This window comes from Garra rufa, unplaced genomic scaffold (assembly GCF_049309525.1).
Source record: "Garra rufa unplaced genomic scaffold, GarRuf1.0 hap1_unplaced_002, whole genome shotgun sequence".
NCBI classification, from domain to species: domain Eukaryota; kingdom Metazoa; phylum Chordata; class Actinopteri; order Cypriniformes; family Cyprinidae; genus Garra; species Garra rufa.
Window position 1 is genome coordinate 7701522 of NW_027394277.1, and position 19002 is coordinate 7720523.

Genomic DNA, 19002 nt, shown 5'->3' on the forward strand with positions numbered 1-19002 from the left:
CGCATTTCAGACCGGTCATCCCGCCGGCCTCGTTGGCGCAGTTAGGCAGCGCGTCAGTCTCATAATCTGAAGGTCGTGCCTCACACGGGGCAGCGTGGTGCCTTTTGATAGCTGAGAGCGCTTACACGACAGAGCGGGCTTCTCTGTTCCCGTCCGCCTGCTTGTCTCCTTCGCCTGAGGGAAAAAGGCCACAGCTCATCTGAAGGGTGGACGACACGACATTGCGGGAGAAACTGTGAGTTTCCAGGTAAATTCCCTAAATACCATCCAGCGACATTGCATTCAGTCCTAGGCCACCCTTTGACATGCAATATAATCGAAATTCAGTGTTCACGCTGGGCTAATGCTGAATGAATGCAGGAATACCATCCCTGTCATATTCATGTAACATGTGGCGGTGTTCTTGTGAGGTTTTCTTAAGGGTAATATCATGCTGGCATTGGAAATGAAATTCCCTATTAATGGGAAGGCAAGCTTTCGTGAACCTTAAAGCAATGTTGCCTTCATCTTAAGGAAATATTGACTCGATTCTATTACGACTTGACATAGTCTTTCAAGGCATTCTTTAAAAGTGCCTGCAACTTGGTATCGGGGAAGGAGTGACGTCGCACAAACGATACAACGGAGTAATTCTCAAGTTTAACGGAACGCCCGTCGGCGTTACTGCCACTTTATACTAATTCTGACGTCGACTGAAATGTGGTGCTTTGGCAAAGTTAATGCCCTGACACAAGGCAAAGTTGTCAAAGTTACAGCCTTGCGGCTGAAGACCGTAGCTGTTGTCCGTAGCAGAAACTTAAGTCTGTCAGAAGTGGGATTCGAACCCACGCCTCCAGGGGAGACTGCGACCTGAACGCAGCGCCTTAGACCGCTCGGCCATCCTGACACGCTTGCGTGGTGGGAGCTGACCCGTTGCGGCTACACCCAGCTTGTGGTCTGAATCCCTAACGAAATGTTGATTCGATTCAAATATAGCTCCACATGTTCTGCCAAGCGCTGAAGACTGTAGCTGTTATCCGAAGCCAAAAGACAAAGGACAGTTCTATCGGAAAAGTGGGATTCGCACCCACACCTCCAGAGGAGACTGCGACCTGAACGCAGCTTTTGGATCTACGCCCTGCAGGCAGGCACCGACACGCTAGCGCTTCGCATTTCAGACCGGTCATCCCGCCGGCCTCGTTGGCGCAGTTAGGCAGCGCGTCAGTCTCATAATCTGAAGGTCGTGAGTTCGAGCCTCACACAGGGCAGCGTGGTGCCTTTTGATAGCTGAGAGCGCTTACACGACAGAGCGGGCTTCTCTGTTCCCGTCCGCCTGCTTGTCTCCTTCGCCTGAGGGAAAAAGGCCACAGCTCATCTGAAGGGTGGACGACACGACATTGCGGGAGAAACTGTGAGTTTCCAGGTAAATTCCCTAAATACCATCCAGCGACATTGCATTCAGTCCTAGGCCACCCTTTGACATGCAATATAATCGAAATTCAGTGTTCACGCTGGGCTAATGCTGAATGAATGCAGGAATACCATCCCTGTCATATTCATGTAACATGTGGCGGTGTTCTTGTGAGGTTTTCTTAAGGGTAATATCATGCTGGCATTGGAAATGAAATTCCCTATTAATGGGAAGGCAAGCTTTCGTGAACCTTAAAGCAATGTTGCCTTCATCTTAAGGAAATATTGACTCGATTCTATTACGACTTGACATAGTCTTTCAAGGCATTCTTTAAAAGTGCCTGCAACTTGGTATCGGGGAAGGAGTGACGTCGCACAAACGATACAACGGAGTAATTCTCAAGTTTAACGGAACGCCCGTCGGCGTTACTGCCACTTTATACTAATTCTGACGTCGACTGAAATGTGGTGCTTTGGCAAAGTTAATGCCCTGACACAAGGCAAAGTTGGCAAAGTTACAGCCTTGCGGCTGAAGACCGTAGCTGTTGTCCGTAGCAGAAACTTAAGTCTGTCAGAAGTGGGATTCGAACCCACGCCTCCAGGGGAGACTGCGACCTGAACGCAGCGCCTTAGACCGCTCGGCCATCCTGACACGCTTGCGTGGTGGGAGCTGACCCGTTGCGGCTACACCCAGCTTGTGGTCTGAATCCCTAACGAAATGTTGATTCGATTCAAATATAGCTCCACATGTTCTGCCAAGCGCTGAAGACTGTAGCTGTTATCCGAAGCCAAAGGACAAAGGACAGTTCTGTCGGAAAAGTGGGATTCGAACCCACACCTCCAGAGGAGACTGCGACCTGAACGCAGCTTTTGGATCTACGCCCTGCAGGCAGGCACCGACACGCTAGCGCTTCGCATTTCAGACCGGTCATCCCGCCGGCCTCGTTGGCGCAGTTAGGCAGCGCGTCAGTCTCATAATCTGAAGGTCGTGAGTTCGAGCCTCACACGGGGCAGCGTGGTGCCTTTTGATAGCTGAGAGCGCTTACACGACAGAGCGGGCTTCTCTGTTCCCGTCCGCCTGCTTGTCTCCTTCGCCTGAGGGAAAAAGGCCACAGCTCATCTGAAGGGTGGACGACACGACATTGTGGGAGAAACTGTGAGTTTCCAGGTAAATTCCCTAAATACCATCCAGCGACATTGCATTCAGTCCTAGGCCACCCTTTGACATGCAATATAATCGAAATTCAGTGTTCACGCTGGGCTAATGCTGAATGAATGCAGGAATACCATCCCTGTCGTATTCATGTAACATGTGGCGGTGTTCTTGTGAGGTTTTCTTAAGGGTAATATGATGCTGGCATTGGAAATGAAATTCCCTATTAATGGGAAGGCAAGCTTTCGTGAACCTTAAAGCAATGTTGCCTTCATCTTAAGGAAATATTGACTCGATTCTATTACGACTTGACATAGTCTTTCAAGGCATTCTTTAAAAGTGCCTGCAACTTGGTATCGGGGAAGGAGTGACGTCGCACAAACGATACAACGGAGTAATTCTCAAGTTTAACGGAACGCCCGTCGGCGTTACTGCCACTTTATACTAATTCTGACGTCGACTGAAATGTGGTGCTTTGGCAAAGTTAATGCCCTGACACAAGGCAAAGTTGGCAAAGTTACAGCCTTGCGGCTGAAGACCGTAGCTGTTGTCCGTAGCCGAAACTTAAGTCTGTCAGAAGTGGGATTCGAACCCACGCCTCCAGGGGAGACTGCGACCTGAACGCAGCGCCTTAGACCGCTCGGCCATCCTGACACGCTTGCGTGGTGGGAGCTGACCCGTTGCGGCTACACCCAGCTTGTGGTCTGAATCCCTAACGAAATGTTGATTCGATTCAAATATAGCTCCACATGTTCTGCCAAGCGCTGAAGACTGTAGCTGTTATCCGAAGCCAAAGGACAAAGGACAGTTCTGTCGGAAAAGTGGGATTCGAAGCCACACCTCCAGAGGAGACTGCGACCTGAACGCAACTTTTGGATCTACGCCCTTCAGGCAGGCACCGACACGCTAACGCTTCGGATTTCAGACCGGTCATCCCGTCGGCCTCGTTGGCGCAGTTAGGCAGCGCGTCAGTCTCATAATCTGAAGGTCGTGCCTCACACGGGGCAGCGTGGTGCCTTTTGATAGCTGAGAGCGCTTACACGACAGAGCGGGCTTCTCTGTTCCCGTCCGCCTGCTTGTCTCCTTCGCCTGAGGGAAAAAGGCCACAGCTCATCTGAAGGGTGGACGACACGACATTGCGAGAGAAACTGTGAGTTTCCAGGTAAATTCCCTAAATCCCATCCAGCGACATTGCATTCAGTCCTAGGCCACCCTTTGACATGCAATATAATCGAAATTCAGTGTTCACGCTGGGCTAATGCTGAATGAATGCAGGAATACCATCCCTGTCGTATTCATGTAACATGTGGCGGTGTTCTTGTGAGATTTTCTTAAGGGTAATATCATGCTGGCATTGGAAATGAAATTCCCTATTAATGGGAAGGCAAGCTTTCGTGAACCTTAAAGCAATGTTGCCTTCATCTTAAGGAAATATTGACTCGATTCTATTACGACTTGACATAGTCTTTCAAGGCATTCTTTAAAAGTGCCTGCAACTTGGTATCGGGGAAGGAGTGACGTCGCACAAACGATAAAACGGAGTAATTCTCAAGTTTAACGGAAGTTACTGCCACTTTATACTAATTCTGACGTCGACTGAAATGTGGTGCTTTGGCAAAGTTAATGCCCTGACACAAGGCAAAGTTGGCAAAGTTACAGCCTTGCGGCTGAAGACCATAGCTGTTGTCCGTAGCCGAAACTTAAGTCTGTCAGAAGTGGGATTCGAACCCACGCCTCCAGGGGAGACTGCGACCTGAACGCAGCGCCTTAGACCGCTCGGCCATCCTGACACGCTTGCGTGGTGGGAGCTGACCCGTTGCGGCTACACCCAGCTTGTGGTCTGAATCCCTAACGAAATGTTGATTCGATTCAAATATAGCTCCACATGTTCTGCCAAGCGCTGAAGACTGTAGCTGTTATCCGAAGCCAAAGGACAAAGGACAGTTCTGTCGGAAAAGTGGGATTCGAACCCACACCTCCAGAGGAGACTGCGACCTGAACGCAGCTTTTGGATCTACGCCCTGCAGGCAGGCACCGACACGCTAGCGCTTCGCATTTCAGACCGGTCATCCCGCCGGCCTCGTTGGCGCAGTTAGGCAGCGCGTCAGTCTCATAATCTGAAGGTCGTGCCTCACACGGGGCAGCGTGGTGCCTTTTGATAGCTGAGAGCGCTTACACGACAGAGCGGGCTTCTCTGTTCCCGTCCGCCTGCTTGTCTCCTTCGCCTGAGGGAAAAAGGCCACAGCTCATCTGAAGGGCGGACGACACGACATTGCGGGAGAAACTGTGAGTTTCCAGGTAAATTCCCTAAATACCATCCAGCGACATTGCATTCAGTCCTAGGCCACCCTTTGACATGCAATATAATCGAAATTCAGTGTTCACGCTGGGCTAATGCTGAATGAATGCAGGAATACCATCCCTGTCGTATTCATGTAACATGTGGCGGTGTTCTTGTGAGGTTTTCTTAAGGGTAATATCATGCTGGCATTGGAAATGAAATTCCCTATTAATGGGAAGGCAAGCTTTCGTGAACCTTAAAGCAATGTTGCCTTCATCTTAAGGAAATATTGACTCGATTCTATTACGACTTGACATAGTCTTTCAAGGCATTCTTTAAAAGTGCCTGCAACTTGGTATCGGGGAAGGAGTGATGTCGCACAAACGATAAAACGGAGTAATTCTCAAGTTTAACGGAACGCCCGTCGGCGTTACTGCCACTTTATACTAATTCTGACGTTGACTGAAATGTGGTGCTTTGGCAAAGTTAATGCCCTGACACAAGGCAAAGTTGGCAAAGTTACAGCCTTGCGGCTGAAGACCATAGCTGTTGTCCGTAGCCGAAACTTAAGTCTGTCAGAAGTGGGATTCGAACCCACGCCTCCAGGGGAGACTGCGACCTGAACGCAGCGCCTTAGACCGCTCGGCCATCCTGACACGCTTGCGTGGTGGGAGCTGACCCGTTGCGGCTACACCCAGCTTGTGGTCTGAATCCCTAACGAAATGTTGATTCGATTCAAATATAGCTCCACATGTTCTGCCAAGCGCTGAAGACTGTAGCTGTTATCCGAAGCCAAAGGACAAAGGACAGTTCTGTCGGAAAAGTGGGATTCGAACCCACACCTCCAGAGGAGACTGCGACCTGAACGCAGCTTTTGGATCTACGCCCTGCAGGCAGGCACCGACACGCTAGCGCTTCGCATTTCAGACCGGTCATCCCGCCGGCCTCGTTGGCGCAGTTAGGCAGCGCGTCAGTCTCATAATCTGAAGGTCGTGCCTCACACGGGGCAGCGTGGTGCCTTTTGATAGCTGAGAGCGCTTACACGACAGAGCGGGCTTCTCTGTTCCCGTCCGCCTGCTTGTCTCCTTCGCCTGAGGGAAAAAGGCCACAGCTCATCTGAAGGGTGGACGACACGACATTGCGGGAGAAACTGTGAGTTTCCAGGTAAATTCCCTAAATACCATCCAGCGACATTGCATTCAGTCCTAGGCCACCCTTTGACATGCAATATAATCGAAATTCAGTGTTCACGCTGGGCTAATGCTGAATGAATGCAGGAATACCATCCCTGTCATATTCATGTAACATGTGGCGGTGTTCTTGTGAGGTTTTCTTAAGGGTAATATCATGCTGGCATTGGAAATGAAATTCCCTATTAATGGGAAGGCAAGCTTTCGTGAACCTTAAAGCAATGTTGCCTTCATCTTAAGGAAATATTGACTCGATTCTATTACGACTTGACATAGTCTTTCAAGGCATTCTTTAAAAGTGCCTGCAACTTGGTATCGGGGAAGGAGTGATGTCGCACAAACGATACAACGGAGTAATTCTCAAGTTTAACGGAACGCCCGTCGGCGTTACTGCCACTTTATACTAATTCTGACGTCGACTGAAATGTGGTGCTTTGGCAAAGTTAATGCCCTGACACAAGGCAAAGTTGTCAAAGTTACAGCCTTGCGGCTGAAGACCGTAGCTGTTGTCCGTAGCAGAAACTTAAGTCTGTCAGAAGTGGGATTCGAACCCACGCCTCCAGGGGAGACTGCGACCTGAACGCAGCGCCTTAGACCGCTCGGCCATCCTGACACGCTTGCGTGGTGGGAGCTGACCCGTTGCGGCTACACCCAGCTTGTGGTCTGAATCCCTAACGAAATGTTGATTCGATTCAAATATAGCTCCACATGTTCTGCCAAGCGCTGAAGACTGTAGCTGTTATCCGAAGCCAAAAGACAAAGGACAGTTCTATCGGAAAAGTGGGATTCGCACCCACACCTCCAGAGGAGACTGCGACCTGAACGCAGCTTTTGGATCTACGCCCTGCAGGCAGGCACCGACACGCTAGCGCTTCGCATTTCAGACCGGTCATCCCGCCGGCCTCGTTGGCGCAGTTAGGCAGCGCGTCAGTCTCATAATCTGAAGGTCGTGAGTTCGAGCCTCACACAGGGCAGCGTGGTGCCTTTTGATAGCTGAGAGCGCTTACACGACAGAGCGGGCTTCTCTGTTCCCGTCCGCCTGCTTGTCTCCTTCGCCTGAGGGAAAAAGGCCACAGCTCATCTGAAGGGTGGACGACACGACATTGCGGGAGAAACTGTGAGTTTCCAGGTAAATTCCCTAAATACCATCCAGCGACATTGCATTCAGTCCTAGGCCACCCTTTGACATGCAATATAATCGAAATTCAGTGTTCACGCTGGGCTAATGCTGAATGAATGCAGGAATACCATCCCTGTCATATTCATGTAACATGTGGCGGTGTTCTTGTGAGGTTTTCTTAAGGGTAATATCATGCTGGCATTGGAAATGAAATTCCCTATTAATGGGAAGGCAAGCTTTCGTGAACCTTAAAGCAATGTTGCCTTCATCTTAAGGAAATATTGACTCGATTCTATTACGACTTGACATAGTCTTTCAAGGCATTCTTTAAAAGTGCCTGCAACTTGGTATCGGGGAAGGAGTGACGTCGCACAAACGATACAACGGAGTAATTCTCAAGTTTAACGGAACGCCCGTCGGCGTTACTGCCACTTTATACTAATTCTGACGTCGACTGAAATGTGGTGCTTTGGCAAAGTTAATGCCCTGACACAAGGCAAAGTTGGCAAAGTTACAGCCTTGCGGCTGAAGACCGTAGCTGTTGTCCGTAGCAGAAACTTAAGTCTGTCAGAAGTGGGATTCGAACCCACGCCTCCAGGGGAGACTGCGACCTGAACGCAGCGCCTTAGACCGCTCGGCCATCCTGACACGCTTGCGTGGTGGGAGCTGACCCGTTGCGGCTACACCCAGCTTGTGGTCTGAATCCCTAACGAAATGTTGATTCGATTCAAATATAGCTCCACATGTTCTGCCAAGCGCTGAAGACTGTAGCTGTTATCCGAAGCCAAAGGACAAAGGACAGTTCTGTCGGAAAAGTGGGATTCGAACCCACACCTCCAGAGGAGACTGCGACCTGAACGCAGCTTTTGGATCTACGCCCTGCAGGCAGGCACCGACACGCTAGCGCTTCGCATTTCAGACCGGTCATCCCGCCGGCCTCGTTGGCGCAGTTAGGCAGCGCGTCAGTCTCATAATCTGAAGGTCGTGAGTTCGAGCCTCACACGGGGCAGCGTGGTGCCTTTTGATAGCTGAGAGCGCTTACACGACAGAGCGGGCTTCTCTGTTCCCGTCCGCCTGCTTGTCTCCTTCGCCTGAGGGAAAAAGGCCACAGCTCATCTGAAGGGTGGACGACACGACATTGTGGGAGAAACTGTGAGTTTCCAGGTAAATTCCCTAAATACCATCCAGCGACATTGCATTCAGTCCTAGGCCACCCTTTGACATGCAATATAATCGAAATTCAGTGTTCACGCTGGGCTAATGCTGAATGAATGCAGGAATACCATCCCTGTCGTATTCATGTAACATGTGGCGGTGTTCTTGTGAGGTTTTCTTAAGGGTAATATGATGCTGGCATTGGAAATGAAATTCCCTATTAATGGGAAGGCAAGCTTTCGTGAACCTTAAAGCAATGTTGCCTTCATCTTAAGGAAATATTGACTCGATTCTATTACGACTTGACATAGTCTTTCAAGGCATTCTTTAAAAGTGCCTGCAACTTGGTATCGGGGAAGGAGTGACGTCGCACAAAACGATAAAACGGAGTAATTCTCAAGTTTAACGGAAGTTACTGCCACTTTATACTAATTCTGACGTCGACTGAAATGTGGTGCTTTGGCAAAGTTAATGCCCTGACACAAGGCAAAGTTGGCAAAGTTACAGCCTTGCGGCTGAAGACCGTAGCTGTTGTCCGTAGCCAAAACTTAAGTCTGTCAGAAGTGGGATTCGAACCCACGCCTCCAGGGGAGACTGCGACCTGAACGCAGCGCCTTAGACCGCTCGGCCATCCTGACACGCTTGCGTGGTGGGAGCTGACCCGTTGCGGCTACACCCAGCTTGTGGTCTGAATCCCTAACGAAATGTTGATTCGATTCAAATATAGCTCCACATGTTCTGCCAAGCGCTGAAGACTGTAGCTGTTATCCGAAGCCAAAGGACAAAGGACAGTTCTGTCGGAAAAGTGGGATTCGAACCCACACCTCCAGAGGAGACTGCGACCTGAACGCAGCTTTTGGATCTACGCCCTGCAGGCAGGCACCGACACGCTAGCGCTTCGCATTTCAGACCGGTCATCCCGCCGGCCTCGTTGGCGCAGTTAGGCAGCGCGTCAGTCTCATAATCTGAAGGTCGTGAGTTCGAGCCTCACACGGGGCAGCGTGGTGCCTTTTGATAGCTGAGAGCGCTTACACGACAGAGCGGGCTTCTCTGTTCCCGTCCGCCTGCTTGTCTCCTTCGCCTGAGGGAAAAAGGCCACAGCTCATCTGAAGGGTGGACGACACGACATTGTGGGAGAAACTGTGAGTTTCCAGGTAAATTCCCTAAATACCATCCAGCGACATTGCATTCAGTCCTAGGCCACCCTTTGACATGCAATATAATCGAAATTCAGTGTTCACGCTGGGCTAATGCTGAATGAATGCAGGAATACCATCCCTGTCGTATTCATGTAACATGTGGCGGTGTTCTTGTGAGGTTTTCTTAAGGGTAATATCATGCTGGCATTGGAAATGAAATTCCCTATTAATGGGAAGGCAAGCTTTCGTGAACCTTAAAGCAATGTTGCCTTCATCTTAAGGAAATATTGACTCGATTCTATTACGACTTGACATAGTCTTTCAAGGCATTCTTTAAAAGTGCCTGCAACTTGGTATCGGGGAAGGAGTGACGTCGCACAAACGATACAACGGAGTAATTCTCAAGTTTAACGGAACGCCCGTCGGCGTTACTGCCACTTTATACTAATTCTGACGTCGACTGAAATGTGGTGCTTTGGCAAAGTTAATGCCCTGACACAAGGCAAAGTTGGCAAAGTTACAGCCTTGCGGCTGAAGACCGTAGCTGTTGTCCGTAGCCAAAACTTAAGTCTGTCAGAAGTGGGATTCGAACCCACGCCTCCAGGGGAGACTGCGACCTGAACGCAGCGCCTTAGACCGCTCGGCCATCCTGACACGCTTGCGTGGTGGGAGCTGACCCGTTGCGGCTACACCCAGCTTGTGGTCTGAATCCCTAACGAAATGTTGATTCGATTCAAATATAGCTCCACATGTTCTGCCAAGCGCTGAAGACTGTAGCTGTTATCCGAAGCCAAAGGACAAAGGACAGTTCTGTCGGAAAAGTGGGATTCGAACCCACACCTCCAGAGGAGACTGCGACCTGAACGCAGCTTTTGGATCTACGCCCTGCAGGCAGGCACCGACACGCTAGCGCTTCGCATTTCAGACCGGTCATCCCGCCGGCCTCGTTGGCGCAGTTAGGCAGCGCGTCAGTCTCATAATCTGAAGGTCGTGCCTCACACGGGGCTGCGTGGTGCCTTTTGATAGCTGAGAGCGCTTACACGACAGAGCGGGCTTCTCTGTTCCCGTCCGCCTGCTTGTCTCCTTCGCCTGAGGGAAAAAGGCCACAGCTCATCTGAAGGGCGGACGACACGACATTGCGGGAGAAACTGTGAGTTTCCAGGTAAATTCCCTAAATACCATCCAGCGACATTGCATTCAGTCCTAGGCCACCCTTTGACATGCAATATAATCGAAATTCAGTGTTCACGCTGGGCTAATGCTGAATGAATGCAGGAATACCATCCCTGTCGTATTCATGTAACATGTGGCGGTGTTCTTGTGAGGTTTTCTTAAGGGTAATATCATGCTGGCATTGGAAATGAAATTCCCTATTAATGGGAAGGCAAGCTTTCGTGAACCTTAAAGCAATGTTGCCTTCATCTTAAGGAAATATTGACTCGATTCTATTACGACTTGACATAGTCTTTCAAGGCATTCTTTAAAAGTGCCTGCAACTTGGTATCGGGGAAGGAGTGACGTCGCACAAACGATAAAACGGAGTAATTCTCAAGTTTAACGGAAGTTACTGCCACTTTATACTAATTCTGACGTCGACTGAAATGTGGTGCTTTGGCAAAGTTAATGCCCTGACACAAGGCAAAGTTGGCAAAGTTACAGCCTTGCGGCTGAAGACCGTAGCTGTTGTCCGTAGCAGAAACTTAAGTCTGTCAGAAGTGGGATTCGAACCCACGCCTCCAGGGGAGACTGCGACCTGAACGCAGCGCCTTAGACCGCTCGGCCATCCTGACACGCTTGCGTGGTGGGAGCTGACCCGTTGCGGCTACACCCAGCTTGTGGTCTGAATCCCTAACGAAATGTTGATTCGATTCAAATATAGCTCCACATGTTCTGCCAAGCGCTGAAGACTGTAGCTGTTATCCGAAGCCAAAGGACAAAGGACAGTTCTGTCGGAAAAGTGGGATTCGAACCCACACCTCCAGAGGAGACTGCGACCTGAACGCAGCTTTTGGATCTACGCCCTGCAGGCAGGCACCGACACGCTAGCGCTTCGCATTTCAGACCGGTCATCCCGCCGGCCTCGTTGGCGCAGTTAGGCAGCGCGTCAGTCTCATAATCTGAAGGTCGTGAGTTCGAGCCTCACACGGGGCAGCGTGGTGCCTTTCGATAGCTGAGAGCGCTTACACGACAGAGCGGGCTTCTCTGTTCCCGTCCGCCTGCTTGTCTCCTTCGCCTGAGGGAAAAAGGCCACAGCTCATCTGAAGGGTGGACGACACGACATTGCGGGAGAAACTGTGAGTTTCCAGGTAAATTCCCTAAATCCCATCCAGCGACATTGCATTCAGTCCTAGGCCACCCTTTGACATGCAATATAATCGAAATTCAGTGTTCACGCTGGGCTAATGCTGAATGAATGCAGGAATACCATCCCTGTCGTATTCATGTAACATGTGGCGGTGTTCTTGTGAGGTTTTCTTAAGGGTAATATCATGCTGGCATTGGAAATGAAATTCCCTATTAATGGGAAGGCAAGCTTTCGTGAACCTTAAAGCAATGTTGCCTTCATCTTAAGGAAATATTGACTCGATTCTATTACGACTTGACATAGTCTTTCAAGGCATTCTTTAAAAGTGCCTGCAACTTGGTATCGGGGAAGGAGTGACGTCGCACAAACGATAAAACGGAGTAATTCTCAAGTTTAACGGAAGTTACTGCCACTTTATACTAATTCTGACGTCGACTGAAATGTGGTGCTTTGGCAAAGTTAATGCCCTGACACAAGGCAAAGTTGGCAAAGTTACAGCCTTGCGGCTGAAGACCGTAGCTGTTGTCCGTAGCCAAAACTTAAGTCTGTCAGAAGTGGGATTCGAACCCACGCCTCCAGGGGAGACTGCGACCTGAACGCAGCGCCTTAGACCGCTCGGCCATCCTGACACGCTTGCGTGGTGGGAGCTGACCCGTTGCGGCTACACCCAGCTTGTGGTCTGAATCCCTAACGAAATGTTGATTCGATTCAAATATAGCTCCACATGTTCTGCCAAGCGCTGAAGACTGTAGCTGTTATCCGAAGCCAAAGGACAAAGGACAGTTCTGTCGGAAAAGTGGGATTCGAACCCACACCTCCAGAGGAGACTGCGACCTGAACGCAGCTTTTGGATCTACGCCCTGCAGGCAGGCACCGACACGCTAGCGCTTCGCATTTCAGACCGGTCATCCCGCCGGCCTCGTTGGCGCAGTTAGGCAGCGCGTCAGTCTCATAATCTGAAGGTCGTGCCTCACACGGGGCAGCGTGGTGCCTTTTGATAGCTGAGAGCGCTTACACGACAGAGCGGGCTTCTCTGTTCCCGTCCGCCTGCTTGTCTCCTTCGCCTGAGGGAAAAAGGCCACAGCTCATCTGAAGGGCGGACGACACGACATTGCGGGAGAAACTGTGAGTTTCCAGGTAAATTCCCTAAATACCATCCAGCGACATTGCATTCAGTCCTAGGCCACCCTTTGACATGCAATATAATCGAAATTCAGTGTTCACGCTGGGCTAATGCTGAATGAATGCAGGAATACCATCCCTGTCGTATTCATGTAACATGTGGCGGTGTTCTTGTGAGGTTTTCTTAAGGGTAATATCATGCTGGCATTGGAAATGAAATTCCCTATTAATGGGAAGGCAAGCTTTCGTGAACCTTAAAGCAATGTTGCCTTCATCTTAAGGAAATATTGACTCGATTCTATTACGACTTGACATAGTCTTTCAAGGCATTCTTTAAAAGTGCCTGCAACTTGGTATCGGGGAAGGAGTGACGTCGCACAAACGATAAAACGGAGTAATTCTCAAGTTTAACGGAAGTTACTGCAACTTTATACTAATTCTGACGTCGACTGAAATGTGGTGCTTTGGCAAAGTTAATGCCCTGACACAAGACCAAGTTGGCAAAGTTACAGCCTTGCGGCTGAAGACCGTAGCTGTTGTCCGTAGCCAAAACTTAAGTCTGTCAGAAGTGGGATTCGAACCCACGCCTCCAGGGGAGACTGCGACCTGAACGCAGCGCCTTAGACCGCTCGGCCATCCTGACACGCTTGCGTGGTGGGAGCTGACCCGTTGCGGCTACACCCAGCTTGTGGTCTGAATCCCTAACGAAATGTTGATTCGATTCAAATATAGCTCCACATGTTCTGCCAAGCGCTGAAGACTGTAGCTGTTATCCGAAGCCAAAGGACAGTTCTGTCGGAAAAGTGGGATTCGAACCCACACCTCCAGAGGAGACTGCGACCTGAACGCAGCTTTTGGATCTACGCCCTGCAGGCAGGCACCGACACGCTAGCGCTTCGCATTTCAGACCGGTCATCCCGCCGGCCTCGTTGGCGCAGTTAGGCAGCGCGTCAGTCTCATAATCTGAAGGTCGTGAGTTCGAGCCTCACACGGGGCAGCGTGGTGCCTTTTGATAGCTGAGAGCGCTTACACGACAGAGCGGGCTTCTCTGTTCCCGTCCGCCTGCTTGTCTCCTTCGCCTGAGGGAAAAAGGCCACAGCTCATCTGAAGGGTGGACGACACGACATTGTGGGAGAAACTGTGAGTTTCCAGGTAAATTCCCTAAATACCATCCAGCGACATTGCATTCAGTCCTAGGCCACCCTTTGACATGCAATATAATCGAAATTCAGTGTTCACGCTGGGCTAATGCTGAATGAATGCAGGAATACCATCCCTGTCGTATTCATGTAACATGTGGCGGTGTTCTTGTGAGGTTTTCTTAAGGGTAATATCATGCTGGCATTGGAAATGAAATTCCCTATTAATGGGAAGGCAAGCTTTCGTGAACCTTAAAGCAATGTTGCCTTCATCTTAAGGAAATATTGACTCGATTCTATTACGACTTGACATAGTCTTTCAAGGCATTCTTTAAAAGTGCCTGCAACTTGGTATCGGGGAAGGAGTGACGTCGCACAAACGATAAAACGGAGTAATTCTCAAGTTTAACGGAACGCCCGTCGGCGTTACTGCCACTTTATACTAATTCTGACGTCGACTGAAATGTGGTGCTTTGGCAAAGTTAATGCCCTGAAACAAGGCAAAGTTGGCAAAGTTACAGCCTTGCGGCTGAAGACCGTAGCTGTTGTCCGTAGCAGAAACTTAAGTCTGTCAGAAGTGGGATTCGAACTCACGCCTCCAGGGGAGACTGCGACCTGAACGCAGCGCCTTAGACCGCTCGGCCATCCTGACACGCTTGCGTGGTGGGAGCTGACCCGTTGCGGCTACACCCAGCTTGTGGTCTGAATCCCTAACGAAATGTTGATTCGATTCAAACATAGCTCCACATGTTCTGCCAAGCGCTGAAGACTGTAGCTGTTATCCGAAGCCAAAGGACAAAGGACAGTTCTGTCGGAAAAGTGGGATTCGCACCCACACCTCCAGAGGAGACTGCGACCTGAACGCAGCTTTTGGATCTACGCCCTGCAGGCAGGCACCGACACGCTAGCGCTTCGCATTTCAGACCGGTCATCCCGCCGGCCTCGTTGGCGCAGTTAGGCGGCGCGTCAGTCTCATAATCTGAAGGTCGTGAGTTCGAGCCTCACACGGGGCAGCGTGGTGCCTTTTGATAGCTGAGAGCGCTTACACGACAGAGCGGGCTTCTCTGTTCCCGTCCGCCTGCTTGTCTCCTTCGCCTGAGGGAAAAAGGCCACAGCTCATCTGAAGGGTGGACGACACGACATTGTGGGAGAAACTGTGAGTTTCCAGGTAAATTCCCTAAATACCATCCAGCGACATTGCATTCAGTCCTAGGCCACCCTTTGACATGCAATATAATCGAAATTCAGTGTTCACGCTGGGCTAATGCTGAATGAATGCAGGAATACCATCCCTGTTGTATTCATGTAACATGTGGCGGTGTTCTTGTGAGGTTTTCTTAAGGGTAATATCATGCTGGCATTGGAAATGAAATTCCCTATTAATGGGAAGGCAAGCTTTCGTGAACCTTAAAGCAATGTTGCCTTCATCTTAAGGAAATATTGACTCGATTCTATTACGACTTGACATAGTCTTTCAAGGCATTCTTTAAAAGTGCCTGCAACTTGGTATCGGGGAAGGAGTGACGTCGCACAAACGATACAACGGAGTAATTCTCAAGTTTAACGGAACGCCCGTCGGCGTTACTGCCACTTTATACTAATTCTGACGTCGACTGAAATGTGGTGCTTTGGCAAAGTTAATGCCCTGACACAAGGCAAAGTTGGCAAAGTTACAGCCTTGCGGCTGAAGACCGTAGCTGTTGTCCGTAGCCAAAACTTAAGTCTGTCAGAAGTGGGATTCGAACCCACGCCTCCAGGGGAGACTGCGACCTGAACGCAGCGCCTTAGACCGCTCGGCCATCCTGACACGCTTGCGTGGTGGGAGCTGACCCGTTGCGGCTACACCCAGCTTGTGGTCTGAATCCCTAACGAAATGTTGATTCGATTCAAATATAGCTCCACATGTTCTGCCAAGCGCTGAAGACTGTAGCTGTTATCCGAAGCCAAAGGACAAAGGACAGTTCTGTCGGAAAAGTGGGATTCGAACCCACACCTCCAGAGGAGACTGCGACCTGAACGCAGCTTTTGGATCTACGCCCTGCAGGCAGGCACCGACACGCTAGCGCTTCGCATTTCAGACCGGTCATCCCGCCGGCCTCGTTGGCGCAGTTAGGCAGCGCGTCAGTCTCATAATCTGAAGGTCGTGCCTCACACGGGGCTGCGTGGTGCCTTTTGATAGCTGAGAGCGCTTACACGACAGAGCGGGCTTCTCTGTTCCCGTCCGCCTGCTTGTCTCCTTCGCCTGAGGGAAAAAGGCCACAGCTCATCTGAAGGGCGGACGACACGACATTGCGGGAGAAACTGTGAGTTTCCAGGTAAATTCCCTAAATACCATCCAGCGACATTGCATTCAGTCCTAGGCCACCCTTTGACATGCAATATAATCGAAATTCAGTGTTCACGCTGGGCTAATGCTGAATGAATGCAGGAATACCATCCCTGTCGTATTCATGTAACATGTGGCGGTGTTCTTGTGAGGTTTTCTTAAGGGTAATATCATGCTGGCATTGGAAATGAAATTCCCTATTAATGGGAAGGCAAGCTTTCGTGAACCTTAAAGCAATGTTGCCTTCATCTTAAGGAAATATTGACTCGATTCTATTACGACTTGACATAGTCTTTCAAGGCATTCTTTAAAAGTGCCTGCAACTTGGTATCGGGGAAGGAGTGACGTCGCACAAACGATAAAACGGAGTAATTCTCAAGTTTAACGGAAGTTACTGCCACTTTATACTAATTCTGACGTCGACTGAAATGTGGTGCTTTGGCAAAGTTAATGCCCTGACACAAGGCAAAGTTGGCAAAGTTACAGCCTTGCGGCTGAAGACCGTAGCTGTTGTCCGTAGCAGAAACTTAAGTCTGTCAGAAGTGGGATTCGAACCCACGCCTCCAGGGGAGACTGCGACCTGAACGCAGCGCCTTAGACCGCTCGGCCATCCTGACACGCTTGCGTGGTGGGAGCTGACCCGTTGCGGCTACACCCAGCTTGTGGTCTGAATCCCTAACGAAATGTTGATTCGATTCAAATATAGCTCCACATGTTCTGCCAAGCGCTGAAGACTGTAGCTGTTATCCGAAGCCAAAGGACAAAGGACAGTTCTGTCGGAAAAGTGGGATTCGAACCCACACCTCCAGAGGAGACTGCGACCTGAACGCAGCTTTTGGATCTACGCCCTGCAGGCAGGCACCGACACGCTAGCGCTTCGCATTTCAGACCGGTCATCCCGCCGGCCTCGTTGGCGCAGTTAGGCAGCGCGTCAGTCTCATAATCTGAAGGTCGTGAGTTCGAGCCTCACACGGGGCAGCGTGGTGCCTTTCGATAGCTGAGAGCGCTTACACGACAGAGCGGGCTTCTCTGTTCCCGTCCGCCTGCTTGTCTCCTTCGCCTGAGGGAAAAAGGCCACAGCTCATCTGAAGGGTGGACGACACGACATTGCGGGAGAAACTGTGAGTTTCCAGGTAAATTCCCTAAATCCCATCCAGCGACATTGCATTCAGTCCTAGGCCACCCTTTGACATGCAATATAATCGAAATTCAGTGTTCACGCTGGGCTAATGCTGAATGAATGCAGGAATACCATCCCTGTCGTATTCATGTAACATGTGGCGGTGTTCTTGTGAGGTTTTCTTAAGGGTAATATCATGCTGGCATTGGAAATGAAATTCCCTATTAATGGGAAGGCAAGCTTTCGTGAACCTTAAAGCAATGTTGCCTTCATCTTAAGGAAATATTGACTCGATTCTATTACGACTTGACATAGTCTTTCAAGGCATTCTTTAAAAGTGCCTGCAACTTGGTATCGGGGAAGGAGTGACGTCGCACAAACGATAAAACGGAGTAATTCTCAAGTTTAACGGAACGCCCGTCGGCGTTACTGCCACTTTATACTAATTCTGACGTCGACTGAAATGTGGTGCTTTGGCAAAGTTAATGCCCTGAAACAAGGCAAAGTTGGCAAAGTTACAGCCTTGCGGCTGAAGACCGTAGCTGTTGTCCGTAGCAGAAACTTAAGTCTGTCAGAAGTGGGATTCGAACCCACGCCTCCAGGGGAGACTGCGACCTGAACGCAGCGCCTTAGACCGCTCGGCCATCCTGACACGCTTGCGTGGTGGGAGCTGACCCGTTGCGGCTACACCCAGCTTGTGGTCTGAATCCCTAACGAAATGTTGATTCGATTCAAACATAGCTCCACATGTTCTGCCAAGCGCTGAAGACTGTAGCTGTTATCCGAAGCCAAAGGACAAAGGACAGTTCTGTCGGAAAAGTGGGATTCGCACCCACACCTCCAGAGGAGACTGCGACCTGAACGCAGCTTTTGGATCTACGCCCTGCAGGCAGGCACCGACACGCTAGCGCTTCGCATTTCAGACCGGTCATCCCGCCGGCCTCGTTGGCGCAGTTAGGCGGCGCGTCAGTCTCATAATCTGAAGGTCGTGAGTTCGAGCCTCACACGGGGCAGCGTGGTGCCTTTTGATAGCTGAGAGCGCTTACACGACAGAGCGGGCTTCTCTGTTCCCGTCCGCCTGCTTGTCTCCTTCGCCTGAGGGAAAAAGGCCACAGCTCATCTGAAGGGTGGACGACACGACATTGCGGGAGAAACTGTGAGTTTCCAGGTAAATTCCCTAAATCCCATCCAGCGACATTGCATTCAGTCCTAGGCCACCCTTTGACATGCAATATAATCGAAATTCAGTGTTCACGCTGGGCTAATGCTGAATGAATGCAGGAATACCATCCCTGTCGTATTCATGTAACATGTGGCGGTGTTCTTGTGAGGTTTTCTTAAGGGTAATATCATGCTGGCATTGGAAATGAAATTCCCTATTAATGGGAAGGCAAGCTTTCGTGAACCTTAAAGCAATGTTGCCCTCATCTTAAGGAAATATTGACTCGATTCTATTACGACTTGACATAGTCTTTCAAGGCATTCTTTAAAAGTGCCTGCAACTTGGTATCGGGGAAGGAGTGACGTCGCACAAACGATAAAACGGAGTAATTCTCAAGTTTA

General features: G+C 50.1%; 26 non-coding genes across 26 annotated transcripts; 10 read left to right on the forward strand and 16 right to left on the reverse strand.

The window, feature by feature from the left end:
• Positions 1 to 803: 803 nt before the first annotated feature.
• On the reverse strand, positions 804 to 886 carry trnal-cag (transfer RNA leucine (anticodon CAG)). The gene has a single exon. It is a non-coding gene; the product is annotated as a tRNA-Leu (tRNA).
• A 287-nt stretch (positions 887 to 1173) lies between these two features.
• trnam-cau (transfer RNA methionine (anticodon CAU)) lies at positions 1174 to 1247 on the forward strand. The gene has a single exon. It is a non-coding gene; the product is annotated as a tRNA-Met (tRNA).
• Positions 1248 to 1958: 711 nt separating this feature from the next.
• Positions 1959 to 2041, reverse strand: trnal-cag (transfer RNA leucine (anticodon CAG)). Its single transcript has one exon. It is a non-coding gene; the product is annotated as a tRNA-Leu (tRNA).
• Positions 2042 to 2328: 287 nt separating this feature from the next.
• trnam-cau (transfer RNA methionine (anticodon CAU)) lies at positions 2329 to 2402 on the forward strand. Its single transcript has one exon. It is a non-coding gene; the product is annotated as a tRNA-Met (tRNA).
• A 711-nt stretch (positions 2403 to 3113) lies between these two features.
• On the reverse strand, positions 3114 to 3196 carry trnal-cag (transfer RNA leucine (anticodon CAG)). The gene has a single exon. It is a non-coding gene; the product is annotated as a tRNA-Leu (tRNA).
• Positions 3197 to 4249: 1053 nt separating this feature from the next.
• On the reverse strand, positions 4250 to 4332 carry trnal-cag (transfer RNA leucine (anticodon CAG)). Its single transcript has one exon. It is a non-coding gene; the product is annotated as a tRNA-Leu (tRNA).
• A 1064-nt stretch (positions 4333 to 5396) lies between these two features.
• trnal-cag (transfer RNA leucine (anticodon CAG)) lies at positions 5397 to 5479 on the reverse strand. Its single transcript has one exon. It is a non-coding gene; the product is annotated as a tRNA-Leu (tRNA).
• A 1064-nt stretch (positions 5480 to 6543) lies between these two features.
• trnal-cag (transfer RNA leucine (anticodon CAG)) lies at positions 6544 to 6626 on the reverse strand. The gene has a single exon. It is a non-coding gene; the product is annotated as a tRNA-Leu (tRNA).
• A 287-nt stretch (positions 6627 to 6913) lies between these two features.
• Positions 6914 to 6987, forward strand: trnam-cau (transfer RNA methionine (anticodon CAU)). The gene has a single exon. It is a non-coding gene; the product is annotated as a tRNA-Met (tRNA).
• A 711-nt stretch (positions 6988 to 7698) lies between these two features.
• trnal-cag (transfer RNA leucine (anticodon CAG)) lies at positions 7699 to 7781 on the reverse strand. Its single transcript has one exon. It is a non-coding gene; the product is annotated as a tRNA-Leu (tRNA).
• A 287-nt stretch (positions 7782 to 8068) lies between these two features.
• Positions 8069 to 8142, forward strand: trnam-cau (transfer RNA methionine (anticodon CAU)). Its single transcript has one exon. It is a non-coding gene; the product is annotated as a tRNA-Met (tRNA).
• A 701-nt stretch (positions 8143 to 8843) lies between these two features.
• Positions 8844 to 8926, reverse strand: trnal-cag (transfer RNA leucine (anticodon CAG)). The gene has a single exon. It is a non-coding gene; the product is annotated as a tRNA-Leu (tRNA).
• Positions 8927 to 9213: 287 nt separating this feature from the next.
• On the forward strand, positions 9214 to 9287 carry trnam-cau (transfer RNA methionine (anticodon CAU)). The gene has a single exon. It is a non-coding gene; the product is annotated as a tRNA-Met (tRNA).
• A 711-nt stretch (positions 9288 to 9998) lies between these two features.
• trnal-cag (transfer RNA leucine (anticodon CAG)) lies at positions 9999 to 10081 on the reverse strand. The gene has a single exon. It is a non-coding gene; the product is annotated as a tRNA-Leu (tRNA).
• Positions 10082 to 11134: 1053 nt separating this feature from the next.
• On the reverse strand, positions 11135 to 11217 carry trnal-cag (transfer RNA leucine (anticodon CAG)). The gene has a single exon. It is a non-coding gene; the product is annotated as a tRNA-Leu (tRNA).
• Positions 11218 to 11504: 287 nt separating this feature from the next.
• Positions 11505 to 11578, forward strand: trnam-cau (transfer RNA methionine (anticodon CAU)). Its single transcript has one exon. It is a non-coding gene; the product is annotated as a tRNA-Met (tRNA).
• Positions 11579 to 12278: 700 nt separating this feature from the next.
• trnal-cag (transfer RNA leucine (anticodon CAG)) lies at positions 12279 to 12361 on the reverse strand. Its single transcript has one exon. It is a non-coding gene; the product is annotated as a tRNA-Leu (tRNA).
• A 1053-nt stretch (positions 12362 to 13414) lies between these two features.
• trnal-cag (transfer RNA leucine (anticodon CAG)) lies at positions 13415 to 13497 on the reverse strand. The gene has a single exon. It is a non-coding gene; the product is annotated as a tRNA-Leu (tRNA).
• A 280-nt stretch (positions 13498 to 13777) lies between these two features.
• trnam-cau (transfer RNA methionine (anticodon CAU)) lies at positions 13778 to 13851 on the forward strand. Its single transcript has one exon. It is a non-coding gene; the product is annotated as a tRNA-Met (tRNA).
• Positions 13852 to 14562: 711 nt separating this feature from the next.
• On the reverse strand, positions 14563 to 14645 carry trnal-cag (transfer RNA leucine (anticodon CAG)). The gene has a single exon. It is a non-coding gene; the product is annotated as a tRNA-Leu (tRNA).
• Positions 14646 to 14932: 287 nt separating this feature from the next.
• On the forward strand, positions 14933 to 15006 carry trnam-cau (transfer RNA methionine (anticodon CAU)). The gene has a single exon. It is a non-coding gene; the product is annotated as a tRNA-Met (tRNA).
• Positions 15007 to 15717: 711 nt separating this feature from the next.
• trnal-cag (transfer RNA leucine (anticodon CAG)) lies at positions 15718 to 15800 on the reverse strand. Its single transcript has one exon. It is a non-coding gene; the product is annotated as a tRNA-Leu (tRNA).
• Positions 15801 to 16853: 1053 nt separating this feature from the next.
• trnal-cag (transfer RNA leucine (anticodon CAG)) lies at positions 16854 to 16936 on the reverse strand. Its single transcript has one exon. It is a non-coding gene; the product is annotated as a tRNA-Leu (tRNA).
• Positions 16937 to 17223: 287 nt separating this feature from the next.
• Positions 17224 to 17297, forward strand: trnam-cau (transfer RNA methionine (anticodon CAU)). The gene has a single exon. It is a non-coding gene; the product is annotated as a tRNA-Met (tRNA).
• A 711-nt stretch (positions 17298 to 18008) lies between these two features.
• trnal-cag (transfer RNA leucine (anticodon CAG)) lies at positions 18009 to 18091 on the reverse strand. Its single transcript has one exon. It is a non-coding gene; the product is annotated as a tRNA-Leu (tRNA).
• Positions 18092 to 18378: 287 nt separating this feature from the next.
• On the forward strand, positions 18379 to 18452 carry trnam-cau (transfer RNA methionine (anticodon CAU)). The gene has a single exon. It is a non-coding gene; the product is annotated as a tRNA-Met (tRNA).
• The last annotated feature ends 550 nt before the right edge of the window (positions 18453 to 19002 follow it).